Below are 12,899 nucleotides of genomic sequence, written 5' to 3'. Positions count from 1 at the left end.
AAAGAAAGGGCGTGTAGCCATCGGAAAGTACCAGAATTAGCACTGTCATCCAGTTTTGCCCGTTAGTTTTACTGCAGCAAAGACTAGTGAAACACTGAAAAATGTACCTGTAGTCTCACTTTGCCTGGTTAGATCTTACATCTCCCAATACAGACCCAATACATTTTTCTCTCACAGGGAGTAAATGTTTTTAAACCAACAGCATCATAAAAACACAGCATCAATGAAACAGCCACTCCCCCCACCACCACCGCCACACACACACACACACACACACACACACACACACACACACACACACACACACACACACACACACACACACACACACACACAACCCCAGCTTTTACCTGTTATACTAATACAAAGGGATAGAAAGCAAGAAAAGCTGCAGCTTGCCCAGCAAAATTCTCATTGCAGCAGACAGCGCAATTCTGTACTTACCGATCTTACCAGGGAAATGTCTCGGGATCTTTCCAATTTTTCTGCAGAACTCTGTCTGGAGCCCTCAGCCAGGCATGCTGTGCATCCAGGCAGAACCAAGCCGTATGGAATGTCTATGCAGCTGGGAGATAATGGGACTCTTTTTCCCAGCTGGGACTGCAAGCCTTTTATCCACTGAGTATTGCGTGGCTCCTCTCTGGTCTTAAGCATGAAATACGCTCCTCTCCTGCTGCATTCCTGACGGAACCTAGACAATTAGTTCTTGAAGCACATGTGCAAAGCTCACGTTTAGAATATTCAAAGGGAAAATTCTCTCCACACAGAAAGCCAGTTCTGTCTTCCTCATCCTTCACAGACTTAGGAAGCTAGGAGCAGCTGCCATTCCAGTGGCAAGAAAGATTAAATTCACTCCCCCCTCTTATTCTTTGACTAGATATAGTCACTCCTGTCGGGTCATCAGAAAATCGTTCTTATTGAAAACTGGGTCAGACTAAGTACTTAGTAGGTGTCCAACAGGAAACGAAGTAGTCTTTTTTTTCTTCTTCTTTCTTTCTCTGCTTTCACTGCATTGTCATTTGCAAGCAAAGATTAAGCCTGTCAAGTGTCTGCACCGATTTAGACTGTGTTCAAACATAAGCTTTCTAAAGCATGCCAACAGCTCCTGGTGCTAGTTAGAGTAAAGAGAACGAAGAAATAAAATCAAAGGTCTATCCCTAAAATCCTTCTAAATTAAATATGTGCATTAGGCTTCTTAAAGATAACAAATTACATAAAATAGAGTCAAATAGACCAGATAAATAGCCTTTCTCATAAACAGTATGTTTCCATTCTCCAGGGTAAAGGAGTTTGCCTGTGTTTGTGTATCAGCTCTGTTTAAAGATAATTAAATAAATAAATGTTCTTTGTGTTGCACACAGAGCCCTCTGACTAAACTTTTGTAATATGTCTGAGTTCTGGAATGGTTTTTGAAGACTCTTTGAAAAATAAAAACTAAGACACATACAAAGCACATGCATGTACATAGAGATGCTAAGACATACAAATATGCCTAGAACACAAGACTATTTTCTGGCACAAAGAAAGTATATCTTTGGTATTTGATAGTTTGAAAAAATGGAAAACTAAGCTACAAAACAAATGGAGTTAAATCAGAAGATAACTTTTGATCTTACTTTGATTTATAGCATAAGCAAGGTATGTATAACTGGATTTTTTGATGCCCATGGAGTGTATTTCTCTGTGACTATATCCACCCAGCAGGTCATTTGTCCTTGGTGCAGACTTAGTTTAGACAGGGTGATAAATTTTATATAAGAGTTTCATTGGGAAGGTGGTATTCTTTGGTTGTTGTTGGTTACATTGTTGTTGTTTATATTGGGGCATGGTTTGATAATTCATTCCAGACTAACCTCTAACTGTGTTCCCCGCCTTACCCCCCCCCCACAAGAGTTGGGATTATAGGCACCTATCATCATGTTGTACTATATAATGGGACTCTTTACACACATAATCTTTCTTCCAATTGATGGTAGGACCAATTTGATGAACACCTTTATAACAATATGTGTCTTAACATAATGTGTAAATTTTAACTTTAACTTTGTAGACATGAAAACAAAATTTAAACTATCATTTGTGTATGAGATAATCAGTCATCTAGTAGCGAACTGGATTTTCTCAAGAGGTGGAACTCATTTGATGTGAGGCATATCCCTTTACTCCAGTGTCCAACATTCCAACTCCCTGTGCTCCAAAAAGAGTTGACTGTCTTCCTTTATACATTACTAAGAAATGAGGGTAAAGGCATTTTATTCCTTTCCTATCACTGTATCTCAGCATGCATCAGCCACTCTGCAGTTACAGCCTTCCCTAGTGCTCCTCAGGGTGAAGAGTGTTGTCCTCAGGTGAGGCCTTGACAGCCATACTATCTTCTAAATTTGTGCAAGGCTATTCAAACCATTATTCTGTCTTTTAGAATTACAAATCTCCCTCTTTTCTTCCCCTCATTGCTTTTAGTGCAGAGATCTGCTTTTTAATGCCAAGTCTTTGAAATTACTCATGTTTTTGATATCACAATACCTCTTCTGCTCCATTTCCAAGACCCTTGTTATTACACTATATCATGAAAAATACTGTCTATATTTATTACTCCAATGTATAGGTTCTGATCCTTGTTTGAATCCAGCTTGATTGATCTTTTGTCCCCACATTCCACATAAGTACTTCTTGTCATTGTCAAAACTGGATTACACATTTGAAAATCTCAGTAGCCAGTTTGTACTCCTTCTTTTGCACTTACCATTAAAAAAAAACATATTTCAATTTCATTAAACTGATCCTAACATATGTAGTCAGTTGATATTGGAAAAAAAAAAGTGAAAAGTGAAGTCAATCACCAAAGTATTGTAATCTAAGAAGCGATATTTGAACTCATGCACATTCATGCAAAAGGAGTAAACATTTACATAACACCATACATTCAGCAAGTAACTTGAAATTAAAAACAAAACTTTTATAGTGCTGGAGGAAAATAAATATTTTTACAACTGACTTGAATATCTCATCCACAAAAACCTGAAACAAAACATAGAAATTTGAACTATGTGAAAAATAAAAATGACCATGGTAGTTTCAATAATAATGACTCTCATATGTTCTTACATTTGAACACTCTGTCTTCAGATGGTAAACATGTTTAGACAGATGAGGATGAGTGGTCTTACTCAAGGAGGTATGACACTGAGGGAAATCTTTGAGATGTCAAAAATGGCTTTTCCAGTGTCAATTTGTCTCCTGTTTGCAGTTCAAGATATAAGCTCCCACTTGTCCCTGCCGCTTTACTGTGCCATCATGGACTCTAAGCTTCAGAAGTGGTAAGCCAAATTGAATGAATTCTTTTATAAGTTTCCCTGGTCATGGTGTCTATCACCGAAGTAGAAAAGTAACTAAGATAGGGACCAGCCTTTGAGATACGTAACAAAATGACGTTTAAGACTCAGTAATAAGATAATAATTAAAGATAATAAAAGATAATAAGTTAAAAATGAACAAAACTATGATATTTACTGAAATATCTGGGAGATATTCAGGCATACATAAAAGATATTTACCAAAATTATTCAATTTGAGCCTGGAGAGATGTCTCTGTAGTTAAGAATACAGACTATTCGTACAGATGACTCAGGTTCAATTTCCAGCACCCAATTGGTGATACACATCATCTGGTATGTTTAGTTCAGGGACAAACCCTTCTTTGTACTCTGTGAACACCAGACATACATACAAGAAAAAGAAAAATAAGTATTTAAAAAAAGTTCTTTGAAAATTATTAGTCTTAAAAATAAAGGATGAAAAGCCTGAGAAGGAATCTTATTGCTTAGGAAAAGGTTGAATGCCTCCTCATCAAAGATGCAAGAATTGTAACATATTTAAAAATGTCTTAAGTCCTTTAACCTTTCCCAGTCTAAATCTGCAATTTTATATGATTTTTAATCAGTAACATCATTAACAAAAAATGATTAAGAACTCTACTTTTGATATCCTAGTGGTCTGTGGTTATTCCACCAAACTACAACTTTTCTACAGAAACCTCGGTTATATTGCTTATCAAATGAGAGAAAAGGGATGTGTGTATGGAGGAGTTCTCAGCAACTGTTGACGACATACATGAGTGCTACCAATGGGCTATGTATGAATAATCCTCAGAAAATTAAAATCTTCCCCTTGAGCTGAAATACCTACCCTTGATTACATCACAGTTTCATCTTACTTACCCACCTACTTCCAGTTTGGAAGGAAACTCACATTCCAATCATGGCTATAGCTTACTTGCTTCTGAGGGCCATTATTTTTCTCAACCCTGTGCTTATGCGTACATTAAAATGTGTACAATAAATATTTCCAACTTCATTTCTGCAGTAAGTTCTGAAATGCTTTTCAGCCTGAGCCAAAATACCTAAAATACTAGAGGAACCACTTAGACTGCTGAGAATGGTAATATGGAACCACAACTTTGTTCAATCAACAATGATATTATAATCATGTGATTACACTACATACCAATTATTAATAAAAGGGAACTATAGAGATGTCTCAAAGGTTAAGAACACATGCTCTTCCTCCAGAGGACCCGAGTTCAATTCAGAGGATATAAGTTGAGGTGCTTAAACCCAGCTGTACTCCAGATACAGGATTTCTGATGGGAGGGCCTAGAACACTGTGGGTGGTGAGAAGATGTGATCTCGAATAGTATAAGAAATGAAATTGAGCAAACCACAAGGAACAAGCTCATAGGAATACTACCTCCAAAGTGTCTGCTTCAGTTCCTGCCTCCAAGTTCCTGCCATGAGATCTTGCCCTTCCTTTTTGCAATGATCTGTTACCTGAAAACTAAAATACCCTCCTCCCCACAAGGTGCTTTTGGTGAAAGTGTTTATCACAGCAACAGAAGACAAACCAGGAAATCTTCTGACCACAAATAAGCCACAGCACAAACAAGTCCCAAATGTCAAATAAATACTAATGAAAAATATCATCATAAATTCTATTGCAAAAAATTTTCCACTTGCATACTACCTCATACAAATAAAAGAATGCATGCACACGAGAATCCTAAGAGATTATTTACAGAATATTTTTTTCGGAGAAGAACCAAACAAGAACAACACTAAAATCCACACACAGGTAAAAAGATAAACGTACTGTGGCATATTAATGAATGTAGTACATGTTAGAAATAAAAAAATTAACTCATGTGACTTGGATGAGTTCCAAAAATATCATTGTAGGAGAAAATATTCAAGGATAAATAAAGCTGTTCTGTGCAGATAGAAAAGAGTGAAAGATTAGTTGCATGGGACCAAGGTGGGAGATTAATTATGTGTGGGCAAGTGGGATCATTTAGGTTAATGAAAAGACCTGTTTTAGATTGTGGCAGTGGTGACAGGGATATATGAATTTGACAAATCTTGTCAAGTGTACAAGTGGGTACACTTTATTTCATGGAAGGTATGACCTAATGAAGTTCTCTTTTTATAAATTAAATGATGACTGATTTATTTCTCACAGGTTTTGAGAGAGGGGTAAGGATGGCCAAGCAGTGCTTCTCTCCTTCCTAACATACTGTGGGGTAACCAAGGCTTCTCAGTTGTCAAACAAGAGGCATTCTGATTAACTAGTCACCAGTATCATTAACCTCAGGCTTCCCAACACCTCAACCTCTTCCGTATCCAGCAATTTGTAATTTATTGCTTTTATAAGTTTGTCTTGTGGAAAACAACCTACAATGGACTAGTAAACCTCTTACAGAGATGTCCAAACATTTTAGATTATAGCAGGACAATGTTGTCACCTATAAATTTTATTTTGAAGTTCTGTGCAATTAAGTTATAAGAATGAGTGTGAATAAAAACTCATCAGAATGCTTTAAGGAAGATTATGAATTTGTATTGGACTTTGTTTATAGTCATTCTGGGCCCCATAAGGTCACATGTAGCCTGTGGAAATCAGGTTGGACATACATACTTGAAACATTTGAAAATCATGAGTAATCAAAGTAACTTCTTGCTAATAAGTGCTTTGAAGATACATAGTATATCACCTTAATAATGTGCCATCTGTTTATTTGTTTTGATGCTTTATGGCTGATCTTTATTTCAGATATTATGATTCCTGAGTGAAACTACTTTAAATAACCCATGCTTGGAATCCATTTTATTGGACATTTCTTCTACCCATTATAAATAAAATATTACCAAAATATCAGGGGTTTTCTATAATTTCCTAAGTCTTACACATCATACATGAATTCTGAAATCTCGTTTGGTTGTTACTATAACCTTCTGAGGTAGATATATTAACTTTTCTTTACTGGCAAATGAGGTTTAGAAAAAAATATCTTCTAGTTTACCAACATCACACAGATATAAAAGGTAAACATATGATTCTAGGTGTATTTGACTCCAATATCTGTAACCTGACTTTAATCTGGAAGCCTGACTACATTTACTGCTGCACCAATATAAGACAAAAATAAAGGCTTTTTAAAGTTTATTCCTACTTTTTAAAGCATAATGAAAAATTTTATCTACACGTTTTAAGCTGTAAATGGCCTGATTTTTAACAATTAAGTGTACATTAAGCCCTTTCTTTTTAAAGAGAGTTTTATGTGCACGAAGTGGTATGAATCTAAATATTTGTCTCATCTTTCCACTGGTACTTTGCTTTATATCAAATGTTTTCAAGAACCATTTCTTATAATATTTCCGTTTATACTTTTCTTTCCTATGTTGGCTAAAGAGGAAATAGAATTAAAATATCAACAGAAGTACACTATACACACCATGTTTATTCTTTGTTAGGTAAAATCACAAAAAAAAAATGGATGAATAGTAACAATTTCCATGGTCTTTTGCCCCAAGTAATTTTTTCACTTTATTCTACATAGGTATAATCACATTTTCACCAACCCATATACAAATAAAGCAACAGCATTTTACCATGAAATGTATTTCTATTCAAAGGCAAAACAGTGAGTGAAATGAATATATTCTCCTTCAACTACATGGTAGGGAAATGTAGATTTTAGAAAGCTATTGTAATAATTCAGTTCAGGTCCCTTGAATACATACATGTAAAGAAAGAAGAATTGTTACATGCACTATCTCTTTCAACAGGGAGTAAGACCGAGACTCTTCCTACATGAATTGTTTTGCTTCAGCTCTGGAAACACTGGAAAATCGTTCCATGGAACTGTTTGCCACCTGCTGCTCCCAACGCTGAATTTTAATGAGTGCCAATTGCTCTGCAAGAGTCTCACTATTTTAGAAATATTATTTAACACGAAGCCCATTGTGCTCCTTCTAAATTGCAGGGTAAATTGCTTAGGCCCCAGTGAAAATAAATGTATTTCATTAATGCTGTTCTTCTTCTAATCTTTTTAACCCTGAAGACTGAGCAATTTCCCTTGCATAATAATTATGGCTATATCATCTTTCCTAGTCACAATGAAGAGGTCAGAACATACAAACTCTACAATCTGGATATTCACTAACAGATTAGTGGCTTAAACAACTGTTCTGCCTTTTCCATTCTTGTCTGCAATTTATGAGATATACAAACCATTGCCTTGACTTTCAATGTTGGCCAGACACTGACAACATTAGTTTAATCAGTTTTCTTTGAAGAATATTTAACTATTAGCCTAACGACATCATTACATGCAATACTTTGTATGCTTTTCTTTTGTAGACAATACACAGTATTTCATTTATAATCTAGTGATAGGTTGATTAGCCTCAGTTTTTCACTGCTCCTTAGATATACCATCATGTTAGAAATATACCATGTGTAAAGAATGTCTCTCTTCCCTCCCTTTGATTTGGGTTCTAAGTATATTAATAGCTTTGACAAGGTATATATGTATAGAAGACACAGAGTACCAGCTATTGGCTTAAGCTTTGAGAATATTTATGTGTTTCTAAATACCTTCTTGTACATCTGCCACTGGAACAAACAATCAAACCAGAAGCTAGTTTGGCTCACATGAAAAGACATTGACAAATCCCTGGAGCAGAGCCATTCTGTTTAATACAGAAACCTAAGTAGAAAGCTGAGCTTCTCAGGTCTCTTGACTTGACCCTCTGATTTTATAGACACAGAGAAAAGATTGATGGCTGCTTTAAATCACTGAATTATGAGAATTTCTGTGCAACAATCACTAGTCAGGACACATCTCAGTACCTACTGGAAAATAAGTTGGACTAGGTTCTATCTTCCCTAGGGCAGAGTCTTAGTTATAGCCTTCATGTCTTTTTTCCCATATTAATAATTGATTTGAAATTGTAACTTTGAATACTAAGACTAGGAGACATGGGAAAGCTGGAGAGATGACTTAGAAATTGAGTGTTCTCCATTCTCATTCTTACATCTAAGCATCTTACATCTAAGCTACTCACATTTTCCATCCAGTAAAATCCAAAGATCTCTTCTGATATTTTAGGCACTCACAAACACTAATAAACACAAGTACTAATAAAAAATAATATCCATTTTAAAACACACAATTAAAGAAAACCAAGGAACATAACTATGGTGTTTAATTTTGATAGCCAATGTTATGAAATCACCATGGAAACATACCTCTGGTTTTATCTGTGTTCTTAAAGAGATTAACCAAGAATGGAAGACGTGCTTTAGATATGGGTGGGACTGCCTCGTGTTATTGGAGTCTAGGACTGAATAAAAAAGAGAAAGCATTTGGAGCACTAGGAACTCTTCCTGGCTAAAGATGTGATATAATTATCTACATCATGCTACTTACACCATAAATATCCTCCCATGATAGCATATCATGCATCCTCAAACTATAACCCAAAACAAACTGTCCCTTAAGTTGCTTTTATTGTGTGTTTTGTTACAGTAATAAACATTTAACTAACATTGTATATGTTATTAAATTCTATAAAACCAAGTAAAAATGATCATTAAATACTATGGAAACAACAAGAAGTATAGTTAATATCAATTCAAAGCAATTTATGTAGGATAAGAATGGAAAAATGACTTATCTATTGGTCCCTATGGCATGTATGACCATGTACTTCTATTTGCCAATTTTAAGAAAGGATCATATTGAGAAAGAAAAGAGAATTGACATAATTCACATCTCTTCTGGGACAAATAATTGATTGTCTACTTTGCATAATGGTCAGAAATCACATGATAAGATGTTGCATTACTTCTTCTATATAGGAAGCCTACACACACACACACACACACACACACACACACACACACAGACACACACACACACACACACACACACACACACACACACATATATATATATATATATATATATATATATATATATGAGTGAAAATCAAGATTCCATGAACATGAAGTATTCTGAAACTGTACACAATTCTGAGCAAGAAACGAAAAGTGAAAGAGACTAAGCATTGTTACACAAAACTATGATAGTGTGATGAGACATGAGATTGAATATTGTTAGGCTGAGCAAATTTGTAATGGTGCAGAAAAATTCACTTCCTACTTTGAAACTATAAAATTCACTGATAGTTTCTAGTAAGATCATTCTGTAACCAAGTAAACTTCTTGACTGAGTCAGCTATATTCTCTCCATGATAAATGAACAAAAGCTTAGTGAAAATCTACTTTCTTAATGATTTTAGTTTATGGTTTAATTGACATCTATGATCCTGTTGCTTTACTCCAGGTTTAAATGTCTCACATCTGCTGCTCTCAATTGAATTTTTTTCTAGGTTACTTTGGTATTTGGATCACCAAAAGCTATTTTTCCCCCAGAGAGATGGCACCATTTGTTACCAAGAACAACTAACTTCATTTCAGATACTCCCTTTCTGTTATTACTGTAAAATTCAACTCAGAAGACCACTCCAGTCACCTGACAGATTTGTAGAGGTATTTTTTCATGATAGCACTGTGGTGGAATGGATGAAGCTGTGTGATGGTAAGGGATATGTCCTCCCAAATACTAACTTCATTGTTTTTGTAAGAGTCTAATAAATTATAATTATTAAAACTACAATTTATGATTGAGTGGAACTTTTTGTGTCCCCTCATGAAAAAAATATCTTTCTTAATATTTGGAACTTTAAATCTAACAAACCTGAAATTCTATGGAAATAGATACATATTCTTCAAAATGGGAGACTCTGAACCTACTGCCTACCATTTCCTACGTCTATATTCTCCCCTTAGTAGACATGTTTACAAATCACATAGGGGCCAAGTATAGATGCTACAATATACTGAATTCTTGGTAAATGCTGTTTTCTTGGAATTATAAGCTCATGTGAGTCTTGGATATCTTATTCTGACATTTTATTTGAATGACTGCTTCTGAGCCATGAGGGATAAGGCAAAACTCTTGAAAGGCAACTATCATTCACCCCTGCTAGTCATCCTTTGCCAGTAAATCCATCCCTTGATGTTAGTAAGCAATACACAGTGTGAAATAAAAATGGATAGATAAGCCATATTGAATGTCTTCAGACTGTAAGATAAATTACAGATGTGTAAACAGGAAAATATCTGTATTAGGAATAGTTTTGAATTCTAAATAAAAATCGCTCTTCTCTTTCAGTTTTAGTGTCTGCTAGATTCATATTGTCAGAAACAGGTGGTGGTACTACTTGAAGAGTGATGCCATATTGAAGAGGCATGATTGACCACCACTGCAAATAAAACCAGGCAGAAAACATTGGCAGTCAAGGAGAGAAGCTAATCAACATTCACAGATCATTCTTAGCAATCAAGTCATTCTTTTCAGTTTGAAAGACAAGTGTCGCTTGCAGTGGCTGCCCTCTTGTGGACTAGGATGAAAAACAAGCCAAAAAAAAAAAAAAAATGAGAAGATTGAGGAGAATGGAGAAGGAGGCAGCCTTCTCCCCAGTGTCCATCATAATGAATAAATGTTTCTTTAGCTTAATTGCTTTTCCTCCCTTTCAATGACTTTTACTAACCAAATACACCATTCATCACTGGTCCGGAATCCTCATAGTTTGTTAAACTTTCCTGTAGGAAAAACAGTAGGCAACAGTCCACAGAGCTGTGCTCCCGAAAGATTTCATTTAATCAAAGCCATCCCTGAGATAAAGTATCACTAGACATGTATGAAATTTTGGGTTGCATCAAGATTTAACGTTAGGTCATGATATATGATATGAGGGCAGACTATGACAAACACAGATTCAAACATGCCAAACATGATGCTGATGGGTTTTGTCATTTATACACACATCATCAGTGCTAAAAACATGAGATTACATTCCTAAAACTAAATTAAAAAGTCTATTCCTTTATTTGGCCACTGACTTATTCCTGAGACAAAACACCAAGTTTCAGTGAACAAAATCCACTGTTTGGCTAGCACTTCTAAACAGAATTTACCAACTCACCCTAGCAGAAATTCCCCCTCTTTCTTTTTAAAACCCACTCTTGCAGAAAACAATTGGTGGTGGCTTACTCATTGTTGTGGTGGTGGTTATTTTTCTTATTCCTGCTGCTGCTACTGCTTGCTGTCTTCTTCTGCAGCCCTGCCTACCACTTGCCCCTTCTGGGTAATAAATCTCTCTCTCTCTCTCTCTCTCTCTCTCTCTCTCTCTCTCTCTCTCTCTCTCTCTCTCTTTTGGCTGAGAATTTAGTGTCTGGCAGGGTCCTGAAGTGACACTCAGGGACTGTCTTTCCTTATAACCCCCCTTGGTTAATATTTTCAGCAACAGTTCAAGGAACTGTAAAGACCGAAAGCCTTCCAAATTTTGTTTCTCTTTCTGTTGATTAGGAGTACATTAGGAGATAATGTTTCACAACATACATATTGGAAGGTATACTTTAAGATAGCTTTGTTCTTAAAAGTGTTTTACTACAACAGTCTCAGAACCTTTAAGGATGCATATCTTATCATGACATTAATTTTTTTGATAATAAGTCATCTAAATTATTTATCTTTATTGATAATTGTTTTAATAAGAATCATCATCATTATGTTACACAAGTGTGACATTCAAATTCACAATTAATTTTTATGAAGTACAATACGTAAGAAAATTAACACGGTCTTGAAACTAGAGTGAACATATAGGATTCCCATTGATAGGAAATGATCTTTGCTGTACTTCCTGCCCTATCACTGACAAGAAGTATTGATGTGTTCCAAGCAAAGAATACATTTAACACAGCAAGTGATTTGGGGGACATGGGGGTTACCAGTTTAATTGAATCCACCTACTCCCACTCCCATCTGTTGGCCCCTTTGCTGTTAAAGGGATCAGATAAGCAAAAAAAAAAAAAAAAAAAAAAAAAAAGAAGGAAAAGAAAAAAAAATCCCATATTATAGCACTACCAACTCTCTAAACTTCATATCTGTCATTGGTAATATTTCCAAAATTCCTTTTATGATGTAGTATATAATATATTTCTTCAAACTGATTACTTTGTCTAAGAGTAGGATGGGGGAAGACATTTAGGGATCTTCTTTTAGCTCTTTATATCATAACAGCATTTATTCCATGTGACAAAAAGGCAATTTAGAGATTTCACTCAGCTTCCTGTTAGATATAGCAGAACAATTTTAGAGATAGGATCATGGCAAATAATCACATAATTGGCTCTTGTGTACACTAGTACATAGACTTAGGTCTGTACACATTTAACCTAGATTCTGAACTTTAGGATTTCAAGTGAATAGACGTCTATTACTAATATATTAAAAACAATTTTCAAAGATACAGAAATACTGTATATTATTCTTTCTTAAACATAATTATTATGAGAGATGACTACTACTAACTTTTAAAAAGCATACTTACTTTTAAAAATATATGTATGTGTGTCTAGACTGAGAAGGTATTCCTCTGTTGGGAGTGGGTTCCCAATGTCCAATTTTACACTAGGTATAAATAATCTTCCAT

The sequence above is a fragment of the Phodopus roborovskii genome, unplaced genomic scaffold (genome assembly GCF_943737965.1).
Source record: "Phodopus roborovskii unplaced genomic scaffold, PHOROB, whole genome shotgun sequence".
NCBI lineage: Eukaryota > Metazoa > Chordata > Mammalia > Rodentia > Cricetidae > Phodopus > Phodopus roborovskii.
Note: the sequence above shows the minus strand (reverse complement) of the source record.